The sequence below is a fragment of the Crotalus tigris genome, unplaced genomic scaffold, assembly GCF_016545835.1.
Source record: "Crotalus tigris isolate CLP2741 ecotype Arizona unplaced genomic scaffold, ASM1654583v1 scf7180000018919.839542, whole genome shotgun sequence".
Lineage (NCBI taxonomy): Eukaryota > Metazoa > Chordata > Lepidosauria > Squamata > Viperidae > Crotalus > Crotalus tigris.
In genome coordinates, this window is record NW_024097273.1 from 821,849 (window position 1) to 836,141 (window position 14,293).

A 14,293-nucleotide genomic window follows, 5' to 3' on the forward strand; every position below is an offset into this window, starting at 1 on the left:
CCAGGAAATATACATAGAGCAGGCTAGAAAAATCAGTGCCACGCTAACGATACCCAAGCACTCCGAATTTGTTGGTGATGTCCATTTTGCTGTATGAGTTCATGGTGACCTAACCCTAAGTGGAATTTTTCTCCAATGCTATTTTCCTATGTATTTTATGAGGAAACATAGATAGGGCAGGCTGGAAAAGTCAGTGCTCCCCTAACCATACCCAAGCAGTCCGAATTTGTTGGTGATGTCCATTTTGCTCTATGAGGTCATGGTGACCTAACCCTAACCCTAAGTAGAATTTTAGTCCAATTGGATTTTCCCATGTATTTTACCAGGAAACATAGATTGGGTAGGTTAAAAAAGACCGTGCCCTCATAACCATACCCAAGCACTCTGAATTTGATGGCAATGTCCATTTTGCTGTATGAGTTCAGGCTGACCTAACCCTAACTCTAAGTGTAATTTTCATCCAATGGATTTTCCCATGTATTTTACCAGGAAACCTAGATAGGGCTGGCTAGAAATGTCAGTGCCTCCTTAACTATACCCAAGCACTCCGAATTTGTTGGTAATGTCCATTGTGCTCTATGAGTTCATGGTGATCTAACTTTAACCCTAAGTTGAATTTTCCTCCAATGGATTTCCCCATGTATTTTACCAGGAAACCTAGATAGGGCTGGCCAGGAAAGTCAGTGCCCCCCTAACCATACCCAAGCACTCCGAATTTGTTGGTGATGTCCATTTTGCTCTATGAGGTCATGGTGACCTAACACTAAGTGGAATTTCCTTCCAATGGGATTTTCCCATGTATTTTACCAGGAAACATATATAGGGTAGGTTAAAAGAGAAAGTGCCCTCATAACCATACCCAAGCACTCTGAATTTTATGGCAATGTCCATTTTGCTCTATGAGGTCATGGTGACCTAACCGTAACCCTAATTAGAATTTCCCTCCAATAGGATTTTCTCATGTATTTTACCAGGAAATATACATAGAGCAGGCTAGAAAAATCAGTGCCCCCCTAACCATACCCAAGCACTCCGAATTTCTTGGTGATGTCCATTTTGCTCTATCCGTTCATGATTACTTAACCCTAACCCTAAGTGGAATTTTCCTCCAAGGGTATTTTCCCTTGGTTTTTACCAGGAATGCTAGATAGGGCAGGTTAAAAAACTCAGTGCCCTCATAACCATACCCAAGCACTCCGAATTTGTTGGTGATGTCCATTTTCCTCTATGAATTCATGGTTACCTAAATCTAACCCAAACTAGAATTTTCCTCCAATAGGATTTTCCCATGTATTTTACCAGGAAAAATACATAGAGCAGGCTAGAAAAGTCAGTACCCCGCTAACCATACCCAAGCACTCCGAATTTGTTGGTGATGTCCATTTTGCTGTATAAGTTCATGGTGACCTAACCCTAAGTGGAATTTTTCTCCAATGCTATTTTCCCATGTATTTTACGCGGAAACATACATAGGACAGGCTGGAAAAGTCAGTGCTCCCCTAACCATACCCAAGCAGTCCAAATTTGTTTGTGATGTCCATTTTGGTCTATGCGTTCATTGTGACCTAACCCTAACCCTAACTGGAAATTTTCCTCCAATGGGATTTTCCCATGTATTTTTCCATGAAACATAGATAGGGTAGGTTAAAAAACTCAGCGCCCCGCTAACCATACCCAAGAATGCCCAATTTGTTGGCAATGTCCATTTTGCTCTATGAATTCATGGTTACCTAAACCTAACCCTAACTAGAATTTCCCTCCAATAGGATTGTCCCATGTATTTTACCAGGAAACATACATAGAACAGGCTAGAAAAGTCAGTGCCCTGCTAACCATACCCAAGCACTACGAATTTGTTGGTGATGTCCATTTTGCTGTATGAGTTCATGGTGACCTAACCCTAAGTGGAATTTTTCTCCAATGCTATTTTCCCATGTATTTTACCAGGAAACCTACATAGGGTAGGTTGAAAAAGACAGTGCCCTCATAACCATACCCAAGCACTCTGAATTTGATGGCAATGTCCATTTTGCTGTATGAGTTCAGGCTGACCTAACCCTAATACTAAGTGGAATATTCCTCCAAATGGATTTTCAATTGTATTTTACCAGGAAACATAGATAAGGCTGGCAAGAAAAGTCAGTGCCGCCCTAACCATACCCAAGCACTCCGAAGTTCTTGGTGATGTCCATTTTGCTCTATCCATTCATGATTACTTAACCCTAACCCTAAGTGGAATTTTCCTCCAAGGGTATTTTCCCTTGGTTTTTGCAAGGAATGCTAGATAGGGCAGGTTAAAAAACTCAGTGCCCCCATAACCATACCCAAGCACTCCGAATTTGTTGGTGATGTCCATTTTCCTCTATGAATTCATGGTTACCTAAATCTAACCCAAACTAGAATTTTCCTCCAATAGGATTTTCCCATGTATTTTACCAGGAAATATACATAGAGCAGGCTAGAAAAGTCAGTGCCCCGCTAACCATACGCAAGCACTCCGAATTTGTTGGTGATGTCCATTTTGCTGTATAAGTTCATGGTGACCTAACCCTAAGTGGAATTTTTCTCCAATGCTATTTTCCCATGTATTTTACGCGGAAACATACATAGGACAGGCTGGAAAAGTCAGTGCTCCCCTAACCATACCCAAGCAGTCCAAATTTGTTTGTGATGTCCATTTTGGTCTATGCGTTCATTGTGACCTAACCCTAACCCTAACTGGAAATTTTCCTCCAATGGGATTTTCCCATGTATTTTTCCATGAAACATAGATAGGGTAGGTTAAAAAACTCAGCGCCCCGCTAACCATACCCAAGAATGCCCAATTTGTTGGCAATGTCCATTTTGCTCTATGAATTCATGGTTACCTAAACCTAACCCTAACTAGAATTTCCCTCCAATAGGATTGTCCCATGTATTTTACCAGGAAACATACATAGAACAGTCTAGAAAAGTCAGTGCCCTGCTAACCATACCCAAGCACTCCGAATTTGTTGGTGATGTCCATTTTGCTGTATGACTTCATGGTGACCTAACCCTAAGTGGAATTTTTCTCCAATGCTATTTTCCCATGTATTTTACCAGGAAACCTACATAGGGTAGGTTGAAAAAGACAGTGCCCTCATAACCATACCCAAGCACTCTGAATTTGATGGCAATGTCCATTTTGCTGTATGAGTTCAGGCTGACCTAACCCTAATACTAAGTGGAATATTCCTCCAAATGGATTTTCAATTGTATTTTACCAGGAAACATAGATAAGGCTGGCAAGAAAAGTCAGTGCCGCCCTAACCATACCCAAGCACTCCGAAGTTCTTGGTGATGTCCATTTTGCTCTATCCATTCATGATTACTTAACCCTAACCCTAAGTGGAATTTTCCTCCAAGGGTATTTTCCCTTGGTTTTTGCAAGGAATGCTAGATAGGGCAGGTTAAAAAACTCAGTGCCCCCATAACCATACCCAAGCACTCCGAATTTGTTGGTGATGTCCATTTTCCTCTATGAATTCATGGTTACCTAAATCTAACCCAAACTAGAATTTTCCTCCAATAGGATTTTCCCATGTATTTTACCAGGAAACATACATAGAGCAGGCTAGAAAAGTCAGTGCCCCGCTAACCATACCAAGCACTCCGAATTTGTTGGTGATGTCCATTTTGCTGTATAAGTTCATGGTGACCTAACCCTAAGTGGAATTTTTCTCCAATGCTATTTTCCATGTGTTTAAGCGGAAACATACCGCTGGAAAAGTCAGTGCTCCCCTAACAATACCCAAGCATTCCCAATTTGTTGTGATGTCCATTTTGGTCTATGGTGACCTAACCCTACCTAACTGGAATTTTCCTCCAATTGATTTTCCCTGTATTTTCGAAAACATAGATTGGTAGGTTACAAACTCAGCGCCCCGCTACCATACCCAAGCACTCTGAATTTATTGGTAATGTCCATTTTGCTGTCCGGGTTCATGGTGACCTAAACCTAACCCTAACTGGAATTTTTCTCCAATGGGATTTTCCCATGTATTTTACCAGGAAACATAGATAGTGCAGCCTAGAAAAGTCAGTTCCCTCCTAACCATACGCACGCACTTGAAGGAAAATGTCCGAATTTGTTGTGATGTGTCCAATTTTGCTGTATAGTTCATAGGTGACTACAACTAAGTGGAAGTTTTCTGCCATGCTATTTCCCCATGTATTTTACACCATGAAACATACATAGGGTAGGTTTGAAAAAAGCAGTGCTCCTCATAACCATACCCAGCACTCTGATTTGATGGCAATGTCCATTTTGCTGTATGAGTTCAGGCTGACCTAACCCTAATACTAAGTGGAATATTCCTCCAAATGGATTTTCAATTGTATTTTACCAGGAAACATAGATAAGGCTGGCAAGAAAAGTCAGTGCCGCCCTAACCATACCCAAGCACTCCGAAGTTCTTGGTGATGTCCATTTTGCTCTATCCGTTCATGATTACTTAACCCTCACCCTAAGTGGAATTTTCCTCCAAGGGTATTTTCCCTTGGTTTTTGCAAGGAATGCTAGATAGGGCAGGTTAAAAAACTCAGTGCCCCCATAACCATACCCAAGCACTCCGAATTTGTTGGTGATGTCCATTTTGCTGTATGAGTTCATTGTTCCTAAATGGCTAACCCTACAACTGAATTTTCTCCAATAAAGTATTTTCCCATGTAGTTTGCCCGGAAACATAGCATGAGTAGGCTAAAGAGTCATGCCGGGGCACGATAACCATAGCCAAGGACGGGTCGAATTTGTTGTGTGATGTCATTTTGCTGTATGAGTTCATGGTGACCTAACCCTAACCCTAAGTGGAATTTTCCTCCAATGGGATTTTCCCATGTATTTTACCAGGAAACATACATAGAACAGGCTAGAAAAGTCAGTGCCCTGCTAACCATACCCAAGCACTCCGAATTGGTTGGTGATGTCCATTTTGCTGTATGAGTTCATGGTGACCTAACCCTAAGTGGGATTTTTCTCCAATGCTATTTTCCCATGTATTTTACCAGGAAACCTAGATAGGGTAGGTTGAAAAAGACAGTGCCCTCATAACCATACCCAAGAACTCTGAATTTGATGGCAATGTCCATTTTGCTGTATTAGTTCAGGCTGACCTAACCCTAACCCTAAGTGGAATATTCCTCCAATGGGATTTTCCCATGTATTTTACCATGAAACATAGATAGGGCAGGCTAGAAAAGTCAGTGCCCCCATAACCATACCCAAGCAGTCCGAATTTGTTGGTGATGTCCATTTTGCTCTATGAGTTCATGGTGACCTAACCCTAAGTGGAATTTTTCTCCAATGCTATTTTCCTATGTATTTTACGAGGAAACATAGATAGGGCAGGCTGGAAAAGTCAGTGCTCCCCTAACCATACCCAAGCAGTCCGAATTTGTTGGTGATGTCCATTTTGCTCTATGAGGTCATAGTGACCTAACCCTAACGCTAAGTAGAATTTTCCTCCAATGAATTTTCCCATGTATTTTACCAGGAAACATAGATAGGGTAGGTTAAAAAAGACAGTGCCCTCATAACCATACCCAAGCACTCTGAATTTGATGGCAATGTCCATTTTGCTCTATCAGGTCATGGTGACCTAACCCTAACCCTAAGTAGAATTTTTCTCCAATGGGATTTTCCCATGTATTTTACCAGGAAACATAGATAGGGTAGGTTAAAAAAGACAGTGCCCTCATAACCATACCCAAGCACTCTGAATTTGATGGCAATGTCCATTTTGCTCTATCAGGTCATGGTGACCTAACCCTAACGCTAAGTGGAATTTTCCTCCAATGGATTTTCCCATGTATTTTACCAGGAAACCTAGATAGGGCTGGCTAGAAATGTCAGTGCCTCCCTAACCATACCCAAGCACTCCGAATTTGTTGGTAATGTCCATTTTGCTCTATGAGTTCATGGTGATCTAACTTTAACCCTAAGTTGAATTTTCCTCCAATGGATTTCCCCATGTATTTTACCAGGAAACCTAGATAGGGCTGGCGAGGAAAGTCAGTGCCCCCCTAACCATACCCAAGCAGTCCGAATTTGTTGGTGATGTCCATTTTGCTCTATGAGTTCATGGTGACCTAACCCTAATTGGAAATTTTCCTCCAATGGGATTTTCCAATGTATTTTACCAGGAAACATAGATAGGGCAAGCTGGAAAGGTAAGTGCTCCCCTAACCATACCCAAGCAGTCCGAATTTGTTGGTGATGTCCATTTTGCTCTATGAGGTCATGGTGACCTAATCCTAAGTGGAATTTCCCTCCAATGGGATTTTCCCATGTATTTTACCAGGAAACATATATAGGGTAGGTTAAAAGAGACAGTGCCCTGATAACCATACCCAAGCACTCTGAATTTTATGGCAATGTCCATTTTCTCTATGAGGTCATGGTGACCTAACCGTAACCCTAACTAGAATTTCCCTCCAATAGGATTTTCTCATGTATTTTACCAGGAAATATACATAGAGCAGGCTAGAAAAATCAGTGCCCCCCTAACCATACCCAAGCACTCCAAATTTCTTGGTGATGTCCATTTTGCTCTATCCGTTCATGATTACTTAGCCCTAACCCTAAGTGGAATTTTCCTCCAAGGGTATTTTCCCTTGGTTTTTACCAGGAATGCGAGATAGGGCAGGTTAAAAAACTCAGTGACCTCATAACCATACCCAAGCACTCCGAATTTGTTGGTGATGTCCATTTTCCTCTATGAATTCATGGTTACCTAAATCTAACCCTAACTAGAATTTTCCTCCAATAGGATTTTCCCATGTATTTTACCAGGAAACATACATAGAGTAGGCTAGAAAAGTCAGTGCCCCGCTAACCATACTCAAGCACTCCGAATTTGTTGGTGATGTCCATTTTGCTGTATAAGTTCATGGTGACCTAACCCTAAGTGGAATTTTTCTCCAATGCTATTTTCCCATGTATTTTATGCGGAAACATACAGGGCAGGCTGGAAAAGTCAGTGCTCCCCTAACCATACCCAAGCAGTCCAAATTTGTTGGTGATGTCCATTTTGGTCTATGCGTTCATGGTGACCTAACCCTAACCCTAACTGGAAATTTTCCTCCATTGGGATTTTCCCATGTATTTTTCCATGAAACATAGATAGGGTAGGTTAAAAAACTCAGCGCCCGGCTAACCATACCCAAGAATGCCCAATTTGTTGGCAATGTCCATTTTGCTCTATGAATTCATGGTTACCTAAACCTAACCCTAACTAGAATTTCCCTCCAATAGGATTGTCCCATGTATTTTACCAGGAAACATACATAGAACAGGCTAGAAAAGTCAGTGCCCTGCTAACCATACCCAAGCACTCCGAATTTGTTGGTGATGTCCATTTTGCTGTATGAGTTCATGGTGACCTAACCCTAAGTGGAATTTTTCTCCAATGCTATTTTCCCATGTATTTTACCAGGAAACCTACATAGGGTAGGTTGAAAAAGACAGTGCCCTCATAACCATACCCAAGCACTCTGAATTTGATGGCAATGTCCATTTTGCTGTATGAGTTCAGGCTGACCTAACCCTAATGCAAAGTGGAATTTTCCTCCAAATGGATTTTCCAATGCATTTTACCAGGAAACCTAGATAAGGCTGGCAAGAAAAGTCAGTGCCGCCCTAACCATACCCAAGCACTCCGAAGTTCTTGGTGATGTCCATTTTGCTCTATCCGTTCATGATTACTTAACCCTAACCCTAAGTGGAATTTTCCTCCAAGGGTATTTTCCCTTGGTTTTTGCAAGGAATGCTAGATAGGGCAGGTTAAAAAACTCAGTGCCCCCATAACCATACCCAAGCACTCCGAATTTGTTGGTGATGTCCATTTTCCTCTATGAATTCATGGTTACCTAAATCTAACCCTAACTAGAATTTTCCTCCAATAGGATTTTCCCCTGTATTTTACCAGGAAACATACATAGAGTAGGCTAGAAAAGTCAGTGCCCCGCTAACCATACCCAAGCACTCCGAATTTGTTGGTTATGTCCATTTTGCTGTATGAGTTCATGGTGACCTAACCCTAACCCTAAGTGGAATTTTCCTCCAATGGGATTTTCCCATTTATTTTACCACGAAACATAGATAGGGCAGGCTAGAAAAGTCAGTGCCCCGCTAACCATACCCAAGCACTCTAAATTTGATGGCAATGTCCATTTTGCTCTATGAGGTCATGGTGACCTATCACTAACGCTAAGTGGAATTTTCCTCCAATGGATTTTCCCATGTATTTTACTAGGAACCTAGATAGGGCTGGCTAGAAAACTCAGTGCCCCGCTAACCATACCCAAGCACTCCGAATTTGTTGGTGTTGTCCATTTTGCTCTATGAGTTCATGGTGACCTAACCCTAAGTGGAATTTTCTCCAATGCTATTTTCCCATGTATTTTACGAGGAAACATAGATAGGGCAGGTTGGAAAAGTCAGTGCTCCCCTAACCATACCCAAGCAGTCCGAATTTGTTGGTGCTGTCCATTTTGCTCTATGAGGTCATGGTGACCTAACCCTAACCCTAAGTAGAATTTTCCTACAATGGGATTTTCCCATGTATTTTACCAGGAAACATAGATAGGGTAGATTGAAAAAGAAGTGCCCTCATAACCATACCCAAGCACTCTGAATTTGATGGCAATGTCCATTTTGCTGTATGAGTCCAGTCTGACCTAACCCTAACGCTAAGTGGAATTTTCCTCCAATGGATTTTCCTATGTATTTTACCAGGAAACCTAGATAGCGCTGGCAAGAAAAGTCAGTGCCCTCCTAACCATACCCAAGCACTCTGAATTTGTTGGTGACATCCGTTCTTCTCTATGAGGTCATGGTGACCTAACCTTAACCCTAAGTATAATTTTCCTCCAATGGGATTTTGCCATGTATTTTACCAGGAAACATAGATAGGGTAGGTTAAAAAAGCAGTGACCTCATAACCATTACCCAAGAACACCCAATTTGTTGGCAATGTCCATTTTGCTCTATGAATTCATGGTTACCTAAACCTAACCCTAACTAGAATTTCCCTGCAATAGGATTTTCCCATGTATTTTACAAGGAAACATAGATAGGGCAGGTTAAAAAACTGAGTGCCTCCCTAACCATACCAAAGCACTCCGAATGTGTTGGTGATGTCCATTTTGCTGTATGAGTTCATGGTGACCTAACCCTAAGTGGAATTTTTCTCCAATGCTATTTTCCCAAATATTTTAAAAGGAAATATAGATAGGGCAGGCTGGAAAAGTCAGTGCTCCCGTAACCATACCCAAGCACTCCAAATTTGATGGCAATGTACATTTTGCTGTATGAGTTCATGGTGACCTAACCCTAACCCTAAGTGGAATTTTTCTCCAATGGGATTTTGCCATGTATTTTACCAGGGAACATAGATAGGTCAAGCTAGAAAAGTCAGTGCCCTCCTAACCATACCCAAGCACTCCGAGTTTGATTGCAATATCGATTTTCCTGTATGAGTTCAGGCTGACCTAACCCTAACGTTAAGTGAAATTTTCCTCCAATGGATTTTCCCATGTATTTTACCAGGAAACCTAGATAGGGCTGGCTAAAAAAGTCAGTGCCCCCCTAACCATACCCAAGCACTCCGAATTTGTTGGTGATGTCCATTTTGCTCTATGAGCTCATGGTGACCTAACCCTAAGTAGAATTTTCCTCCAATGGGATTTTTCCATGTATTTTACCAGGAAACATAGATAGCGTAGGTTAAAAAAGACAGTGCCCTCATAACATACCCATGCACTCTGAATTTGATGGCAATGTCCATTTTGCTCTATGAATTCATGGTTACCTAAACCTAACTCTAACTAGAATTTCCCTCCAATAGGATTTTCCCATGTATTTTACCAGGAAATATACATAGAGCAGGCTATAAAAATCAGTGCCCCCCTAACCAAACCCAAGCACTCCAAATTTGTTGGTGATGTCCATTTTGGCTGTATGAGTTATGGTGACATAACCCTAACCCTAAGTGGAATTTTCCTCCCATGGGATTTTCCCAATGATAATTTACCTAAACGAAGACTAGAGAGTGCCATTCCAAAAGTCAGTGCCCCGCTAACCATACCCAAGCACTCCGAATTTGTTGGTGATGTCCATTTTGCTGTATGAGTTCATGGTGACCTAACCCTAAGTGGAATTTTTCTCCAATGCTATTTTCCTATGTATTTTACGAAGAAACATAGATAGGGCAGGCTGGAAAAGTCAGTGCTCCTCTAACCATACCCAAGCAGTCCGAATTTGTTGGTGATGTCCATTTTGCTCTATGAGGTCATAGTGACCTAACCCTAACGCTAAGTAGAATTATCCTCCAATGGGATTTTCCCATGTATTTTAGAAGGAAAAATAGATAGGGTAGGTTAAAAAAGACAGTGCCCTCATAACCATACCCAAGCACTCTGAATTTGATGGCAATGTCCATTTTGCTCTATCAGGTCATGGTGACCTAACCCTAACCCTAAGTAGAATTTTCCTCCAATGGGATTTTCCCATGTATTTTACCAGGAAACATAGATAGGGTAGGTTAAAAAAGACAGTGCTCTCATAACCATACCCAAGCACTCTGAATTTGATGGCAATGTCCATTTTGCTGTATGAGTTCAGGCTGACCTAACCCTAACTCTAAGTGGAATTTTTCTCCAATGTGATTGTTTCCATGTATTTTACCATGGGAGGGGGGGGTGTGGGTTGGTTGGGGGGGGGGAGGAAAACCAGATAGTGCTGGCTAAAAAGTCCAGTGTCCCCCTACCATACCAGAACTCCGAATTTGTTGGTGATGTCCATTTTGCTCTAGGAGTTCATGGTGACCTAACCCTAATCCTAAGTGGAAATTTTCCTCCAATGGGATTTTCCCATGTATTTTACCAGGAAACATAGATAGAGCAGGCTAGAAAAGTCAGTGCCCCCCTAACCATACCCAAGAATGCCCAATTTGTTGGCAATGTCCATTTTGCTCTATGAATTCATGGTTACCTAAACGTAACCCTAACTAGAATTTCCCTCCAATAGGATTTTACCATGTATTTTACCATGAAACATAGATAGGGCAGGCTAGAAAAGTCAGTGCCCCCCTAACCATACCCAAGCACTCCAAATTTGTTGGTGCTGTCCATTTTGCTGTAGGAGTTCAGGCTGACCTAACCCTAACGTTAAGTGAAATTTTCCTCCAATGGATTTTCCCATGTATTTTACCAGGAAACCTAGATAGGGCTGGCTAGAAAAGTCAGTGCTCCCCTAACCATACCCAAGCACTCTTAATTGGTTGGTGACCTCCGTTTTGCTCTATGAGGTCGTGGTGACCTAACCCTAACCCTAAGTAGAATTTTCCTCCAATGGGATTTTCCCATGTATTTACCAGGAAACATAGATAGCGTAGGTTAAAAAAGACAGTGCCCTCATAACCATACCCAAGCACTCTGAATATGATGGCAATGTCCATTTTGCTCTATGAATTCATGGTTACCTAAACCTAACCCTAACTAGAATTTCCCTCCAATAGGATTTTCTCATGTATTTTACCAGGAAATATACATAGAGCAGGCTAGAAAAATCAGTGCCCCGCTAACCATACCCAAGCTCTCCGAATTTGTTGGTGATGTCCATTTTGCTGTATGAGTTCATGGTGACCTAACCCTAACCCTAAGTGGAATTTTCCTCCAATGGGATTTTCCCATGTATTTTACCACGAAACATAGATAGGGCAGGCTAGAAACGTCAGTGCCCCCCTAACCATACCCAAGCAGTCCGAATTTGTTGGTGATGTCCATTTTGCTGTATGAGTTCATGGTGACCTAACCCTAAGTGGAATTTTTCTCCAATGCTATTTTCCTATGTATTTTACGAGGAAACATAGATAGGGCAGGATGGAAAAGTCAGTGATCCCCTAATCATACCCAAGCAGTCCGAATTTGTTGGTGATGTCCATTTTGCTCTATGAGGTCATAGTGACCTAACCCTAACGCTAAGTAGAATTATCCTCCAATGGGATTTTCCCATGTATTTTACCAGGAAACCTAGATAGGGTAGGTTAAAAAAGACAGTGCCCTCATAACCATACCCAAGCACTCTGAATTTGATGGCAATGTCCATTTTGCTCTATGAATTCATGGTTACCTAAACCTAACCCTAACTAGAATTTCCCTCCAATAGGATTTTCTCATGTATTTTACCAGGAAATATACATAGAGCAGGCTAGAAAAATCAGTGCCCCGCTAACCATACCCAAGCTCTCCGAATTTGTTGGTGATGTCCATTTTGCTGTATGAGTTCATGGTGACCTAACCCTAACCCTAAGTGGAATTTTCCTCCAATGGGATTTTCCCATGTATTTTACCACGAAACATAGATAGGGCAGGCCAGAAAAGTCAGTGCCCCGCTAACCATACCCAAGCACTCCGAATTTGTTGGTGATGTCCATTTTTCTGTATGAGTTCATGGTGACCTAACCCTAAGTGGAATTTTTCTCCAATGCTATTTTCCTATGTATTTTACGAGGAAACATAGATAGGGCAGGCTGGAAAAGTCAGTGCTCCCCTAACCATCCCCAAGCAGTCCGAATTTGTTGGTGATGTCCATTTTGCTCTATGAGGTCATAGTGAATCAACCATAACGCTAAGTAGCATTATCTCCAATGGGATTTTTCCCAAGTATTTTACCAGGAAACCTTAGATAGGGTAAGGTTAAAAAAGACAGTGCCTCATAACCATACCCAGCACTCTGAATTTGATCGGCAATGGCATTTTGGCTCTATGAATTCATGTTACTCTAACCGACCACTAACTAGAATTTCCCTCCAATAGGATGTTTTTCATGTATTTTACCAGGAAAATATACATAGAGCAGGACTAGGAAAAATCAGTGCCCGCTAACCATACCCAAGACTTCCGAATTTGTTGAGTTGTGTCCATTTTGGCTGTATGAGTTCATGGTGACCTAACCCTAACCCTAAGTTGAATTTTCCTCCAATGGGATTTTCCCATGTATTTTACCACGAAACATAGATAGGGCAGGCCAGAAAAGTCAGTGCCCCGCTAACCATACCCAAGCACTCCGAATTTGTTGGTGATGTCCATTTTGCTGTATGAGTTCATGGTGACCTAACCCTAAGTGGAATTTTTCTCCAATGCTATTTTCCTATGTATTTTACGAGGAAACATAGATAGGGCAGGCTGGAAAAGTCAGTGCTCCCCTAACCATACCCAAGCAGTCCGAATTTGTTGGTGATGTCCATTTTGCTCTATGAGGTCATAGTGACCTAACCCTAACGCTAAGTAGAATTATCGTCCAATGGGATTTTCCCATGTATTTTACCAGGAAACATAGATAGGGTAGGTTAAAAAAGACAGTGCCCTCATAACCATACCCAAGCAATCTGAATTTGATGGCAATGTCCATTTTGCTCTATCAGGTCATGGTGACCTAAACCTAAACCTAAGTAGAATTTTCCTCCAATGGGATTTTCCCATGTATTTTACCAGGAAACATAGATAGGGTAGGTTAAAAAAGACAGTGCCCTCATAACCATACCCAAGCACTCTGAATTTGATGGCAATGTCCATTTTGCTGTATGAGTTCATGGTTACTTATCCCTAACGCTAAGTGGAATTTTCCTCCAATGGATTTTCCCATGTATTTTACCAGGAAACCTAGATAGGGCTGGCTAGAAAAGTCAGTGTCTCCCTAACCATACCCAAGCACTCCGACTTTGTTGGTGATGTCCATTTTGCTCTATGAGTTCATGGTGACCTAACCCTATGTGGAATTTTTCTCCAATGCTATTTTCCCATGTATTTTACCAGGAAACCTAGATACGGAAGGTTGAAAAAGACAGTGCCCTCCTAACCATACCCAAGCACTCCGAGTTTGATTGCAATATCGATTTTCCTGTATGAGTTCAGGCTGACCTAACCCTAACGTTAAGTGAAATTTTCCTCCAATGGATTTTCCCATGTATTTTACCAGGAAACCTAGATAGGGCTCGCTAAAAAAGTCAGTGCCCCCCTAACCATACCCAAGCACTCCGAATTTGTTGGTGATGTCCATTTTGCTCTATGAGTTAATGGTGACCTAACCCTAAGTGGAATTTTTCTCCAATGCTATTTTCCCATGTATTTTACGAGGAAACATAGATAGGGCAGGCTGGAAAAGTCAGTGCTCCCCTAACCATACCCAAGCAGTCCGAATTTGTTGGTGATGTCCATTTTGCTCTATGAGGTCATGGTGACCTAACCCTAACCCTAAGTAGAATTTTCCTCC